Genomic DNA, 16,153 nt, shown 5'->3' on the forward strand with positions numbered 1-16,153 from the left:
TGATCCATTATGAGAAAAAAAATCCATTTGTTACATAACATTGTACAGTAGTTATATAATAATTAGTAGCAATAATAATGAGCAGCTAGGGGGCACAGTAGATAAAATGACAGGCCTTTTGTCAGGAAGACTCATCTTCCTGAGTTCAAATCCAATTCAGACACTTACTATCTGTGTAACTCTAGACAAGTCACTTAATTCTGTTTGCCTCAGTTGCCTGTTCAATAAACTGGAGAAGGAAATGGCAAACCAGTTCAGTATCTCCTCAAGAAAACACCAAAATAGGGTCAGGAAAAGTCACATATGACTGATAACTGAAAAACAACTGAACATCAACAAAGTAATAGTAATAATAATAACTACTTTCGATATTGAGTATGTGTTTTGATATATGTTACAAGTTAACTCATTTGATCCTTACAACAATTCTGAGAAACAGGTGCTATTACTGTCATATTTTACAAATAAGGAAACTGAGGCAGATCAAGTGACTTGCTCAAGGTCCCACAGCTAGTAAATATATGAGGTTGGATTTGAACTCAGGTCTTCCTGATTTCAGGGCCAGTGTTCTATCCACTGTGCCAATTTATGTAGGACTTCAAATAAGAATAAGATTTTAAAATATCACATAGAAAATGTATGATTATAAATAGAGATAAGAATGGTTGTATAGTGAGAAGATACATATACATACAAAGAAAGACAGAGAGAAAGACAAAAAGAGAGAGAGAAGGAAAAACAGAAAAAGAGAAAGGCAGAGAGAAAAATGAGAAAAGAAGAGATAGAAAGAGAAAAAGAGAAAGAGAGAGAGAAAGAGAGAGACAGAGAGAAAGAGAGAGAGAGAGAAAGAAAGAGAGAGAAAGAGAGAGAGAGAGAGAGAGAGAGAGAGAGAGAGAGAGAGAGAGAGAAGAGAGAGAGAGAGAAAGAGAGAGAGAGAGAGCACTCTAAGCTACAGTATTCATGTCATGTTACAAGAAGGCCCCCAGTGCTTTGGGCAGATCCTCTATGGAGAATTTATGGAGGAGAGGGAAGATACAGGAGAAGATACTGTGGATGGCTTACAATCTTTATTGATGGAGGGGGTAATCATGTAACTAAGTGTCAAGCTATTAGGAGACACCCTATTTTCAAGAACCAAGGCCCAGCAAATAAGCTGTGCTCTGAGCTTGGTATAACAATAATTCTTTGCACTCATCTTCTGGATGATCTCAGTCTCTGGCAAAATTATATAATTATTTTATTGCTTTGACCAGTACCAGGTATTCTCTGAGCTTGGACAAGCTCTGGACAAGCATCCAATTCCAGTGATGAAGCCCTGTTATGAATTAGACTTGTCTCATGGTTGCTATTATCCCTCATTGTCAAGGTTACAGTTCACTGCATAGTCTAAATATTGAGATCTCCCCAGATAGCCTAGGGTCCCCCTACTAGGGCACAGCCCCGGCACATGTATCTAGATCCCTCCTTGCTTGCAAGCTATTTCCCTCATTTTGAAATTAAACTCCTATTTGATTCCTGACGCTCCTATCTTTAGCCTGTCCTATTCAGCTCTGGCCATCTACAGGCTAAAGACATATTCAGTCCAATTGACATGAGAATATGATTCACAGAAGTATATGACTATTTTTCTCCTATTGAATTTTAAATTCAGTAACAGCAGAAACCATTTTTCTTTATTCAACCTTTATATATCTCATATCATCTGGCATAGTGCTCTGTGAGAGTGGCTAATTAATAAATGTTAGCTGAACTAATCTATTCAGCCCCATTAGTGACCCCAAGGTCTTTTTTCCCAAGGTCTCTGTTCTTCCATTACTTCAATATTCTTGTTCAGTAGCTTAAATTGACCTGATCTTGGTTCCATATCTAATTTCTGGCCCTGTCCATATACCCTTTTCCCCTCTCTAATTTCTGACCTGAATCATATGGCCCTATGCCGCTCTCCAACTTCTCACCATTCCCACTTTCTATCCCCTATAATTAGCTCCTATACTCCAAGAGCTAGCCTGCTGTCTCAAGACTCACTCTCCCTTCTACTTCCCAAATGCCACTTGGTATAATGCCCTCAGTCCCTAGGTTCTTACCAATCCCAATTATAGAGGGCCAGGGCTTGATGTGTCTGTCAAAGCTATAAATTTCCTTTTTACCTACCTCACTCCCTATTCTCCTCCTTCCCCCAAGGCCACCAAATGTTACTCCCTGACACCTGCCAAGTGTCTGCTCCCGATAAGAATGAAACATGATGGTGAGTCTGTTCCTTAGCTAAACACTGGGACTTTGTGTCTCACTTTCAGATATAAGCACTGTATTTATTGATCTTAACCTCAGGGAGACAGGGTGAACTGACTGTCAGACATTTAATTTTAGAAAACTTATTGTGGACCAAATGAAATAAAGCTGATGGTTGACTCTGTAGCCTGTGGGCTGGAGGTTCCCAACCCCTGTTACCAATATAACAAATGCTAACTGTGGTTGAGCCAGGAAATACATCAGGGATTTGGGCAAGGAAAAGATCTTTGGGCTGAAGTAATAGAAGGTAAAACTTAGGATAAACCCTAGAAAGTGGTTGGGCTTTGGATTGGGGTGATGGAGGCATTCTAACAAGCAAAAATATGGAAAAAATCCTTACTGACTAGAGTAGACGATTCACGTAAGAGAGTGTTTGAACAATGAATCAATAAGTACATGAATAAAGAAATAAAATGCATCAAAGACCTATCATATGCCAAGCACTGTGCTGGGTGCAAAGGATATAAAGAAAACAATAAGTACCTGTCCCTAAGAATTTTGCCTTCTGGAACTAATGAAAAAAAAGTCAGAGGAAGGTGGTCTAAGTGTACCTGATCTAAAGCTATATTATATAGCAGCAGTCACCAAAACCATTTGGTATTGGCTAAGAAATAGACCGGTCAATCAGTGGAACAGATTAGGTACAAAGGACAAAAAAGGGTACATCTACAGCAACCTAATCTTTGACAAACCCAAAGATACCAACATTAGGGACAAAAATACATTATTCGGAAAAAACTGTTGGGAAAACTGGAAATTAGTATGGCAGAAATGAGATATGGATCCACACTTAACACCATATACCAAGATAAGATCAAAATGGGTCCATGACTTAGTCATAAAGAATGAGATCATAAATAGATTAGAGGAACAGAGGATAGTCTACCTATCAGACCTGTGGAGGAGGAAGGAATTTATGACCAGAGGACAATTAGAGATCATTATTGATCACAAAATAGAAGATTTTGATTACATCAAACTAAAAAGTTTCTGTACAAACAATACTGATGCAAACAAGATTAGAAGGGAAGTAACAAATTGGGAAAATATTTTTAAAAGGAAAGGTTCTGACAAAGGTCTCATTTCCAAAATATATAGAGAACTGACCCTGATTTATAGGAAACCAAACCATTCTCCAATTGATAAATGGTCAAGGGATATGAACAGACAATTCTCAGATGATGAAATTGAAACTATTTCCACTCATGTGAAAGAGTGTCCCAAATCACTATTGATCAGAGAAATGCAAATTAAGACAACTCTGAGATATCATTACACACCTGTCAGATTGGCTAAGATGACAGTGTAACGTGCTCTCCTGGCAGTTACAATTACTAGTCTGTCCTAGACCCACCAGAGCACCTTTGACCACTGTCCTTTGCAGTGTGAGCTCTACCCGGCTCACCTCCTCTGAGGCCTTCTAAGGTCTCTGGCCACAATCTCTTGAATCTATAGCTTAATAACCGGTAGCGCACTCAAGAACAGCCACGTGTAATCTTAAAAGCCTTTATTATACCTACTCACATAATGCCCTAACTGATGCCCTGACTTGTTGGTTCCCTGGTGAACACCTGGTCAGAAGACCCATGTGTTCACTACCAAAACCCTTACCTCTTTTGGCTACCCATCTTGGCTTGGCCACCCAGGCTGGGGAGCCAGGGTGAACAGCACGAGGTTAAAGAGGGCGGTTGCTGCCTGAAGTGGGCTTACATAGGGCCTGTGAGGTCACACACACAGCCAATCAGCGAGAGAGTCACCCATTACGAAGCTATCTCAAAATGGCCAGGATCCCGCCCAAGGGCAGTCCTAATATCCACAGAAATTATTTCCGGGCCTCAATCTCCTGATGCACTGTGTCCTCCCATTTAAAGGGCCCTTACATGACAGGAACAAATAATGATGAATGTTGGAGGGGATGTGGGAAAACTGGGACACTGATACATTGTTGGTGGAGTTGTGAAAGAATCCAGCCATTCTGGAGAGCAATTTGGAACTATGCCCAAAAAGTTGTCAAACTGTGCATACCCTTTGACCCAGCATTGCTGTTATTGGGATTATATCCCAAAGAAATACTAAAGAGCGGAAAGGGACCTGTATGTGCCAAAATGTTTGTGGCAGCTCTTTTTGTAGCTAGAAACTGGAAGTTGAATGGATGTCCATCAGTTGGAGAATGGTTGGGTAAATTATGGTATATGAAGGTTATGGAATATTATTGCTCTGTAAGAAATGACCAGCAGGAGGAATACAGAGAGGCTTGGAGAGACTTATATCAACTGTTGCTGAGTGAAATGAGCAGAACCAGAAGATCACTGTACACTTCAACAACAATACTGTATGAGGATGTATTCTGATGGAGGTGGAAATCTTCAACATAAAGAAGAGCCAACTCACTCCCAATTGATCAATGATGGACAGAGGTAGCTACACCCAGAGAAGAAACACTGGGAGGGGAATGTAAATTGTTAGCACTACTGTCTATCTACTCAGGTTACTTATACCTTCGGAAGCTAATAATTAATGTGCGACAAGAAAATGGTATTTACACACATGTGTTGTATCTAGGTTATATTGTAACACATGTAAAATGTATGGGATTGCCTGTCATCGGGGGGAAGGAGTGGAGGGAGGGAGGGGATAATTTGGAAAAATGAATAAAAAAATAAAAAAAAAAAAAAAAGAATTTTGCCTTCTAATAGGGAGAGACAGTGTTCTTACTGAGGATCCTAATACCCTAGGGCTATACTTCTAAGTTTCCTTGTTGCTGTCCAAGGTACTACCATTCTCCCCACCCTCGAAGTTACCTAGGTGTACTGCTGTTGTTCAGGTGTTCAGTTCAGTCCAACTTTAAGTGACTCCATGGACTTTTGTCCATGGGATTTTCTTGGCAAAGACACTAGAGTTTGCCATTTCCTTCTTGTATGTGCCCCTATTTTATGGATGAGAAACTGAGGCAGAGCTAATGAGTGTTTGAGTCCAGATTTGAACTCAGATATTCCTGACTCCATGCTCTAGTGTCTCCTTACTCATACTCAGACCAAATAACCAATCTGTGGCCAAATTTTGTCATTTCTACCTTCATAGTAGTGTGTGTGTGTGTGTGTGTGTGTGTGTGTGTGTGTGTGTGTGTATCCTCTTCTTTCCATTCATACAGCCATCACTCTGATACAAGTCTTTGTCTCCTCTTGTCTGGACTGTTTTATTGGCCTTCTACATAGAAGTAAACCAAAGTTATCTTTAAAAATGAATAGAAGTCCCTCTTCTGTACCCAGGTATGTAGTTTGGATTGTACTCAGGTACTCAGTCCTGGGCAGTGTTTGGCCTCTGGGAGGAATTAGGCTCTCTGATACCATATTCTTTGGCTCATTAAACCCTGAACCTATCATCCAGGTGACATCCAGCTTAGTTATGGCTCACATCTAGTGTAAAAGGGTAATGAAAAGTTACTCATTGTTAATATGAATAAAGTATGGGACAGTCAATTTATTCCTGCATACAAAAACTGTTAAACATAAAACATAGGCTATCTTAACAAAATGACTTAAAATAGGATTTAATAACAATTTATAGTTACTGTTACAAACTGCTGGAAGGCTTATATTTAAACCTCAGCAGAACATAAAGCAGCTTTTAGGATTGCTAATTAGGCATTTTATATTTCAACTTGATTCTGTACTTTCCAAATAACTTCTATAACATGTTTGCTGATAAAACATTCTCTTGTCAGTTGCTGTTCATTCCAAGATTCCCAGAGTGGTTGCCAGAGACTTCTCCCTACTACCATTTATCTCTAGCCTGAGGAGAATCAATACTTCTAGAAGTCTCAAACTCACAAGTTCATTCCAAGATTATATACATCTGTCTAGTAATTGATTGATAGAGATTCAGCCACATAGGATCAGAAGACAAAACCCTAAAAGGAAAAGAAAGACAGGGGCCCTGAAACACATTCATCTAGTTGAAGCTTCTAGTATTAAAGTACTATATGAACATGGTCATCTTGATGCTGTAGGTTAGGGGAGGAAAAAAAGTCAGCTCCACTAGAAATCTTAGTCACATGATGCCACTTAGAACCAAAGGAAGAACTAGAGCCAGACCCTGCCTCTTAACTAATTCAGTGCCCTTTTCCCAGGTCATGGAAGAATAAGAGGTCATATAGGATTTACCATGTCATATCAAAATGCAGAGTCCTTTCAGTTCTGGATCAACAAATGTTCAGAACCACAGACTCAGGAAAAAACAAATGTCCAGAAGCAGATGCCAAAGCTTTCATGTTATTAGTTGGAATCAAGAAGGGTAACTTTGTGTATGCTCCAGGGGATGACCCCTTCACACCAATCCAGCCTAATTGTTATTTTTGTTAAGTTAGAAAGTGAAGTTCAATCATCAGGTCAAGTCCTACTCAAGCCAGTTACTTTCATATAGAAACTAATTCTGCTCTCTCAGCCAAGGAGAGTCCTACTTGTCCCAGGCTAGGTGCCCTTGATCACAAGAATTGGGGAAGTGTGTGTGTGTGTGTGTGTGTGTGTGTGTGTGTGTACAGCTCAGGAACACTGGGAAATTCACTTGTTATAGATGACCAGAATGGATAGATAACATCATTCTTGTTGAGGAACAACAAGTAGAATCTGACTTTCATTTTTGGAGAAGTAGGTTTAGTTTGTGGCTGATGCTCTCAATCTCAGCTTTCTAATTTATGAATCTTGGTGGCCATTATTTTACTCTTGTCCTCTATCACCATGAAAGGTAAGTATGTGAGTTAGCTAAGAACTAATTAACTACTGATTCAGTCTCCAACAATTTTACCATCCCCCCTTTAATTAAAAAAAAAACCCTTACCATTAAAGCTTCACCTGACTGACATATAACTGAGCCTTTGTATATGCTGAACAATTTAGAGAGTTGCCCAGAGTGCAACAAACTCCACATTGGAGGTAGATATGTCCCTAAATATCCAAGATAGAGCCTGTGGGTTGAAAGAAGCATGAGATCCCAGTATTATTGTACAATGGATCAACTGCTAAAATATAGAAGCCATATATAGAGAACAGAGTTGTAAGCACTGGGAAGAAAATCCTTGAGAAGGAAACCCAAAAAAAGCTTCTAGGGGTTTCTAGAGAGCTTTCTCAATGGCAAAACAGGAGTGGGGAGAGAGAGATCAGGAATGGTATTGGACCTTACACTATTATATCCTGAAAAGTACAGGAGAGAGAAGGAAGATGAAGAATCTATGTCTCTGATTTCATTAGGAAACATTCTGGTTAGAATCAAGAAACCAAGATTTTAGCAGAAACCAAGGAATGGTCAATGCTGTACCAGTTGAACAGGGCTGAATCCTTGGGGCACTATTCTGGATTTAATTTCCTCACTATGTGTCTCCAAGCTGTCTTTTAAATAGATCCTTCAGTTCCCAAAGTCTGAGGGAGGGATGGAAGGAATAAGCATTGGGTACTAATGCCAAGATGGACAGAATTATGACCCAGACTTAACTTTCTAATGAAACAAAGATGGATGGGTCTGGGAGCCATAACAAGTGGGTTCACCCCAGGACTGCTGATTCATTGTTTGTTCCTATGAGACCCCAGTCTGTAAAAGCTATAGAAGAGACAGGACCAGGTTGCATGTAAGGGGAATTGTTAGTGGGATGATAAAGGAAAGGAAACAAATATTTATCAAGCCTTCTACTTGGCACATACAGTGCTAAGTGCTTATAAACATTATCTCATTTGATCTTCACAACACCCCTGGGAGGTAGGGGCTATTATCTTCTAAATTTTATAGATGAGGAAACTAAGGCAAACAGAAGGTAAATGGCTTGCCCAGGGTCACACAGCTAGTAAATGGGAAATAGGAAAACTGAGGTTCAAGGAGTTAAGGGAATTGCCTATGATTAGCTAATAATATCAAAGTTAGTATTTTTTTTCTGTTTCTTTCCTTTTTTGTAAGGCAACTGGGTTAAGCGACTTGCCTAGGGTCACACAGCTGGTAAGTGTTGAACTCAGATCCTCCTAACTTCAGAGCCAATGCTCTATCCACTGCATCATCTAGCTGCCCCAAAAGCTAGAAGCTGAATCCAGATCTCTTCACTCCAAGTGTTCTTTCCATTATATGATGCTACTTTTGTTAATAGTACCTATTATGTAGATAAGACAGGCCCCGGGAATCTAAAGATAGATTGCACATTTTGTAAAGCTGCCTTCAAGAAGCTTACAATTTAATGATAGGAAACACATAAACACAAATAATAAGATCTAAGGGAGACTAAGATAGGTACAAATGGGAAGTTTGATCAATCAATCAAAGCGCTGAACAATTTTTGAGGAAGGAAAGATAATTTTTATTGGGATTTGGAGAAGGAAAGAGAAGGCAGGGGGTAGGAGCAGGGAAACCTTCATGGACATATGCATTGGACCTAGAAGGAAAGAAAACCCAACTGTGATAGATGAATCTGGGATGGTAGAGGAAGATGGTCTATTTCAAGTGCAGGGAATGACATGTACAGGGGAAGACCTAGAAACAGAATTCATGAAGAGCAATAAGATGAGTGAAGTCTGGAAAGCTAGGTTGGAACTATATTGAAAGCCTTTATCAAAGGACTATATTTCGCTTGATTGAAAAATAGGAAGCTATGTTGAAAGGGTTTTTTTTTTGTAAGGAAGGACATAGCCAGAGTTGTTGCATTAGGAAGGTTTCTTAGGTAACAGTGTGAAGTATGTATTGAAAAGGGAGTAAACTAGAATTAAGAAGTCTATTATAATAGAGTAGGTGAGAAGGGATGAGGTGAATGCAATATGAATAGAAAGAGATGCATGTAGGAGATGTGAAAATAAAATTGGCAGAATTTGGCAATTGGATACATGTAAAGAATACATGGCAGTTAGGTGGCCCAGTGGATCAAGTGATCAGCTTGAAGTCAGGAAAATCTGAGTTCACTTACTAGAGGTGTGCCCCTAGGCAAGCCAGTTTTCCCATTATATAAACAGAGATAGTAATAGCACCTATTTACTAGAGTTCTTAAAAGGACCCAATAAGTTAATATTTATTAAATACTTATTACAATACCTGTCATATAGTAGATATTTTTAAAAATTTTTGTTAGTTTTTATATTTACCCCCAGATTTTGATTTTCATTTTCCCCTCCCTAAGACAGCAATTAATCTGATACGAGTTATGCATGTACAGTCATATCAAACATTTGCACATTAGTCATGTGCATGTTTAAGCAATTATTATTATTATTAAGATGAGAGGAATAAAATATATGATATAGGGCAGGTTGTCCTGCATGGGGAGTTCTCCTATTTACCTTCAAGTGCATGGAATATCAAGCCAATATCACTGCTGTTCACTAGAGGAAGCTCTAGTACATAAGAATACTACTTTTGGATGCTTGGGTGAGAGTCACATTTAACCATCAATCCATACCTGGAATCTCAGAAGATGGAGCAGATCTGGAGACCCATAATGGGTAATGAAGGAAGTGCACCATCTGTCTAACTTGATTTCAGCTCAAAAAAGCTCAGAGAGGGACAAGAGTGATTTTCAAGTTCAAAGTTCACTACCAGGAGATCCCATTAGAGAAAAAGCTGTGTTATTAAAAAAAAAAACACTTGGTGGCTAGGAAAAATGTGAGATAATGGGTCAGTGGAGAATCATCCCATTCCAAGTCATTGAAAACTACTAGACAATCTGCCAATACTCAGAATTATCAGGACCCTAAAAAGAGAGAACATTACAACCACTTCCTGCCTGTATGAGAGAAAGTGTAATTCCCTATAACCAGGAAAATAGAAGCCTGGAGGACTGGAGAAGTAGGTGCTCAGTAGCACCCATCTATCCATTGAAAAAGAACATTGGCATTGGCTGAGGGACTATATGGAGGTGATATGGATCATAATTTGTCTGATAAGGAAACCCAATTTTGATACCTTTTTTAGTTCAGAGAAGCCTGTCAAAACTAACTTGGCCTGAAGGGGATTCTATCCAGGGAGAAGAAAGGCTGAATCCAGAGGACTTCGCTTCCTTGCCTAATGAACCAGCTGTGTAGTCCCCAAAGGAAGAGAGGTGACATAAAAAATCTGATTCACTAAGGTCCAATACAGTTATAGTCAGTCTGGGCTACTCACAGGCTTAGGATTAAGCCTGCAAACTAATCATTATGAAGATTCTCAGAGTATAAATCTGAAAGCAGGTCACCAAAGAAGTCCCAGAACCATCTGGCCTATAATCAAGGTAATATATAATGTCTCAGTAATAATGGGGAAGGAGTTTCCCACATGGAGCTAGTAAATGCTCATTGTATACTTTGTATGTAACCTCACTATGATATTATGTATTATATATATTTTTTATATTATACAAGTTAGCTGTATGTGCTACATATTGTGTTTCTTTATATAAACTGTCTGATCTATTGCCGCCGATTCTAAAGTGGATTTTTCCTTTTTTTTTTTTTTTTTTTTTTTTACTTTCTTATGTAATATGTACTTGGATGAAGCTTATGTACTTGGTGTAATTGCTTGTGACTGATAAATGCAAATTAATGGATGTTTAAGGTCTATGTCTATTGATATGCCTGTGTACCCACTTTAATATACAGAAACTACAATATTTTTAGCTGGAGGAGGATATAATAGTGGCAGCTTGTTCTCAGTGAGAACGCTCTCATATAGCCTCAATTTTCCCTGATGGACAAATCAGGACACCGCTATTCACTGAAGGAAGTCTGAGGATGCTAGGATCCTGTGGGTCCCTGTGCCCAGACTCAGGAAATGTGTCATGACTCAAGAAGATATAAACTTTCAAGAAGGTAGAAAAGAGGATGTGGAGTTATATGAATAAAAGATGAAAGCAAATGAAATGGAAACACAGGGAAAGAATAATCCTGGGATATTCCTGAACAAATTAGCTAAGCCAAACTGAGCCAATTTGATATCATGGGACTTGATCTAGTAAGCGAGATGCCAGCACTGCAATCATATATGGCATGTCCAAGTTACAGTTCTGCTGAGAATGGGAACCCATGTGATTGACTCCACAAGGAGAGTGGGAACCAAGGTAAAATCAATCTCAACGCCATGCAGATCTCTATTCCAGGACTGAGAATATTCTGAAAAGAGATGGAGAAGCAACTAATGGCTTCCTCATCTTGTCTTCTCATGTACCAATGGAGAATTTTTTCAAGTCCTCATAAGTTTCCCCAGAAGTTTCTTCCCTGGGGAAAACCATCCCCATCATTTTAGAGGGTTGTAATAGATATCATTCCTTTGGGGGATGGGGCAGAGAAGATATCTTCTACTTAGCTCCCCTTCTTTATTTAACATTGATTTTGTGTCTTCATTTAATGCTTTTGCTATTTGATTTGTGGCTCATGTGTGATCTGTAAATAAAGAAAGCAATCAGACCAAAATTGATTACATTAAATGGACCACATCAAAAATGTAGCAAGAGTCCAGAGTCAGAGGTCTCAGGGTTTTCCAGGACCCAGTGTTACGGATGACCCCAGAGTTTTAGAGTCGGGGCTGCCATGAGCAGAAATAGAAAACAGTTAAGAGAAGAGAAAATACCTATCATCTAGAGGAGGGGGTAAGGGGAAGAAGGGGGAAAGTTGGAACAGAAAGTCTTGCAAGAGTCAGTGTTGAAAAATTACCCATATGTATATCCTGTAAATAAAAAGCTATAATAATTTTAAAAAAAAGAAAAGAAAAGAGAAGGGGAAGATTTTAGTGAGGAAATTAAGTTCACTTTTGGACATGTTGAGTTTGAAGTGCCAGTAGAAATACTTAGCTGGCAGTTGAAAATTCAGGGCAGAGATAAAAATTTGGGAATCCTAGGCATAGATGTGAAACCGACTTGGATTTTGTAGCTTTGAAGTGATGTTTACTGCCAAGATTAAGAATTATAATATATATTTACATAGTGTTCCAATATTTTCCGAATACTTTATGAATATTAACTTTAGCTTCACAACAACCATTTGAGGTAGACACTCCTACAGTTATTAACAGTCACACTCCTCAAGTCCAGGATTTCATGACTCAATATCAGCCCCTCTGATTTCCACCAATCTGTCTATTGAACATGAATGATTGTTATGGGCTGCAAGATGAATATCTACATACAGTGATCCTGGCCCAGAGAAAGAGATATGACCCTTAGGAACTCAGATTTCACTTACCTGAAAGCACATGAGATAGATAGATATATGTATGTGTGTACATATGTGTGTGTATATGTGTGTATGTATGTGTGTGTTATGTATGTGTGTATGTATATGTGTGTATGTGTATATGTATATATGTATGAATGGTAGAAATTGGGTAACTAAGTGGCACTTTGGTTAAAGCTTCAGGTGTAGAGTTAGGAAGATCTATCTTCCCGAGTTCAAATCTGGTCTCAAACACTTTCTATGTGACTCTGGGCAGTTTTCCCTGCTCTGAACTTCCAGCTAACCCACTTACCCCTGTTTGCCTCGTTTTTTCATCTGTAAAATGAACCTGAGAAAGAAATGGCAAACCACTTCAGTATCTTTGCCAAAAAAAAACTCCAAATGGGGTCATGAAAAACCCGACATATTTAAAAATCAACACGCCAACAAAAAAAATTGGAGATCCTCCATGGTTTGCTGTAACAAACTATCAATCAACCCAAAAACATTCATTAAACGCTTACTAGATACCAGGAAATGTATTAAGTACTGAGTAGGCAAAAAAACAGTTCATGTTCTCAAGGAGCTTGTAATCAAATGGGAGAGACTACATGCAAACAAATATATACAAAGCAAGCTATATGCAGCGAAAAGTAGAAAATTATTGATAGAGGAAAGGAATTAAGAAAGTATAGGGAAGGTTTCCTATAGAAGGTAGGATTTTCATTGGACTTAAAAGACTAGGACGGTTAATGCTGCTCAGAGCATATTGATCCCTGGCTTAGAAGGCCCTCCATGATGATTTTGAATACCTGGGAGAAAAACACTAAAGGAAAACTATGGACTTGATGCAAAACAGGCCAGCCCCAAGTGACTTGGAAATGTGAAATCTAGTAAGTTCAAAGGCAAATGCGACTGATTCTGGCTGGCTATGTGGAGAACATAAGTATTGGTAAATGTTGGAAACTGGTATATATAGATTTCTTGCCTGGGGTGAGAGTGGAACAAAGCAACAGTCCTGGAAAAACATGAGCCTCTATCCTAGTAGCCACAGATATTTTCATTTAATATATTTAAGCCTCCCCCATCAGCAAACAGGGTACCTCTACAGTAGCCAAAGGTTAGTATAGGGATAGGATCAGTGATTTTATTAGTACAAGGAACTCTCAGATGAGAAACCTCCCCTTTATCAATGAAGGTTAGTATATTCTCTGCAATTTTTCATTTTAGAGAGTTGCCTAAAGCAGTGGAATCAAACCTGAATAAAAATGAGACCCACTAATCCATACATAAGAATCCCTGGGGGGCACACATTAACTTAGCTTTCAAATGTGATATGTTAAAATTTGTTTTATTATATCTTTATCTGTTTTGTTAAATATTTTCCAATTACATTTTAATTTCATTCAGACTGTGTTTGATACCTCTGGTCTGGGGCAATCAGAAGTTAGGTGACTTGCTCATGGTCACACAGGCAGTATGTAAAAGATGAATGACTTGCATCCAGGCCTTCCTGGCTTTAAAGCCAACTCTCTCTTTCCTTCTCCTTTACATTAGGAGAAATATTTCTCAGCATGTGGTTTTGCTGCCAGAATTCATTCTAATCAAGGAGGAAATATTGAGAGCAAGCTGCTCAAAATAATGCACAATCTGGCAGGATGAGGAAGTCCAGAATCATGCCATTCCTGCCTCAAGGAGACCCACGGCCAAAGTATTTTAGTCACACTTTGCTGAACATTTGGCAGGGGGGGGGGGGGACTGAAGCTTAAGCAGAAGGCTCCACGGAGTCAGTCAGTGTGGAGCTTTTTTAAATGCATGTCTAGAATGCCACCAAGATCGATGCCGCAGGCTTCACTTTGTACATGTGGACATTTGGGTAAAATCCCCAGCTGCCTATTGACTTGTGCTTTTAGCTCGGGCAAGGATGGAAAAGACCTAGAAACCTAGGAGCACTATTTGACTTGGCTTTGGTCCAGGGGAGACCAGAAGCAAAAAGCAATGTTCTGTTGTTGCAAGTTCAATGTCAGGAACTCCAGCCAGGGAAGAGCCATGTTATAAAACTACAAGAGCATGAAAATGCAAGATAGAAAACTGTTGTCTACTCATTTTCTGACCGTTCCTCCAGCTTTGGAGATAGCAAAAGAATAGCAATCACCACTTGATGAATTGATCCTTTATTTGCCATGGACAGTCCCCTATCCATGAGCCCAGAATTAGAGCTTCAGGTCAGGACATCTGAAGACATTTATTCCTCTAAAGAAGATGAAGGGATTTCATATTCAGAAGTAGCAGTGAGTCACCAAGGGTATGCCCTGCTGGTCAGCCGGTGACTTGCTTGACATGGGATTCTTGGAAAAAATAGTTGATATCACACTTGTAACCTACTGGTGTTTGCTGTCACAGAGTACTGAATTATGGTAACACTTCACATAGCTACAATTTATAGCAACAATAAATGTTTAACTGGTGGGAGAATACAGAAGACATTTGTGAATCTTCTTCCCTAGCCCCCCTCATAAGGACCATTAGATATACAAGGGGATGTCTATGGCACTCAAATAGAAGGGATAGAGATGCCAAGACATGGAGACATGGAGACATGGAGAGAGTTCTGCACACCCATGGAGCCTTTGGACCACATTGAACCATATGCCCTTAACAAATGGGTGCTAGACAGAAAAGCAAAATAGAAGATAAAAACTTAGAGAAGGACCAAGGCTAGGGAGCTTTAAAAAGGATAAGAAGTAATGGATTTAAGATCTTCATGAGAGAGGAAAGAGATTTGGCTCTTCAATGGAAGAATCAATTGATTAATCAATTATTTATTAAGGACTTACTGGGTGTCTGGCCCGTCCTAGATTTTCCTCGACGTCACAGGTGAGTTCCCTTTGGGACCTCCGTTTTGAGGATGGGTCCAGGAGAGTCATTCTTCATTCCTCTCCTGGCTTTGCTTCTGATTTTGTCTTTGCCATGATATCTAAATTGCCCTCTTACCCAGATACTTCATTCAGCATGTGGGACCTTTCTACCTTGTAATATTTTCCCCCTTTCCTTGAAAGCTTAATTTTTAATTGTTTAATTTTCTGATTATACATGTATATTAAGTTTTTAAATGCACATTTCTTTATGAATCATACTGGGAGAGAAAAATCAGAACAAAAGGGGAAAACTATAGGAGGAGAAAAAAGAAATGACTATATCATGTGTTGATTTACATTCAATCTCCATAGTTCTTTTTCTGGATGCAGATGGCGTTCTCTATACAAAGTTTATTGGGATTGCCTTGGATCATTGAACCGCTGAGAAGAACCAAGTCTGTCATAGTTGATCATCATACAATTTTGCTGTCACTATGTGCCTGTAATGTCTTTTTACTAAGCAGCTTTTTTTCTCATTGGTAAGTTCCTTTTGGGGCTTCCATTTGGAGACAGCTGAGGTCAGCCATGATTCATATTCTTCTGGCTAAGCTTCTGACTCTAGGACTTTATTACCAACTACCTCTTTCCCCTTTCCAGCTCACTTTTCTGTATTGTAAGCTCCTTGAGGGCAAGGATTGTCCTTCTTTCTTGCTTGTATTTGTAGTCCCAATTCTTACCACTGTGCTTACCACATCATAAGTGCTTATTAAATACTTTTTGCCTACTTACCTACTTAGACACTGGATTTAAATACAAAGAATGAAATAATCCTTACTCACAAGGAAATTATTCAGCCTCAAT

This window comes from Sminthopsis crassicaudata, chromosome 5, assembly GCF_048593235.1.
Source record: "Sminthopsis crassicaudata isolate SCR6 chromosome 5, ASM4859323v1, whole genome shotgun sequence".
NCBI lineage: Eukaryota > Metazoa > Chordata > Mammalia > Dasyuromorphia > Dasyuridae > Sminthopsis > Sminthopsis crassicaudata.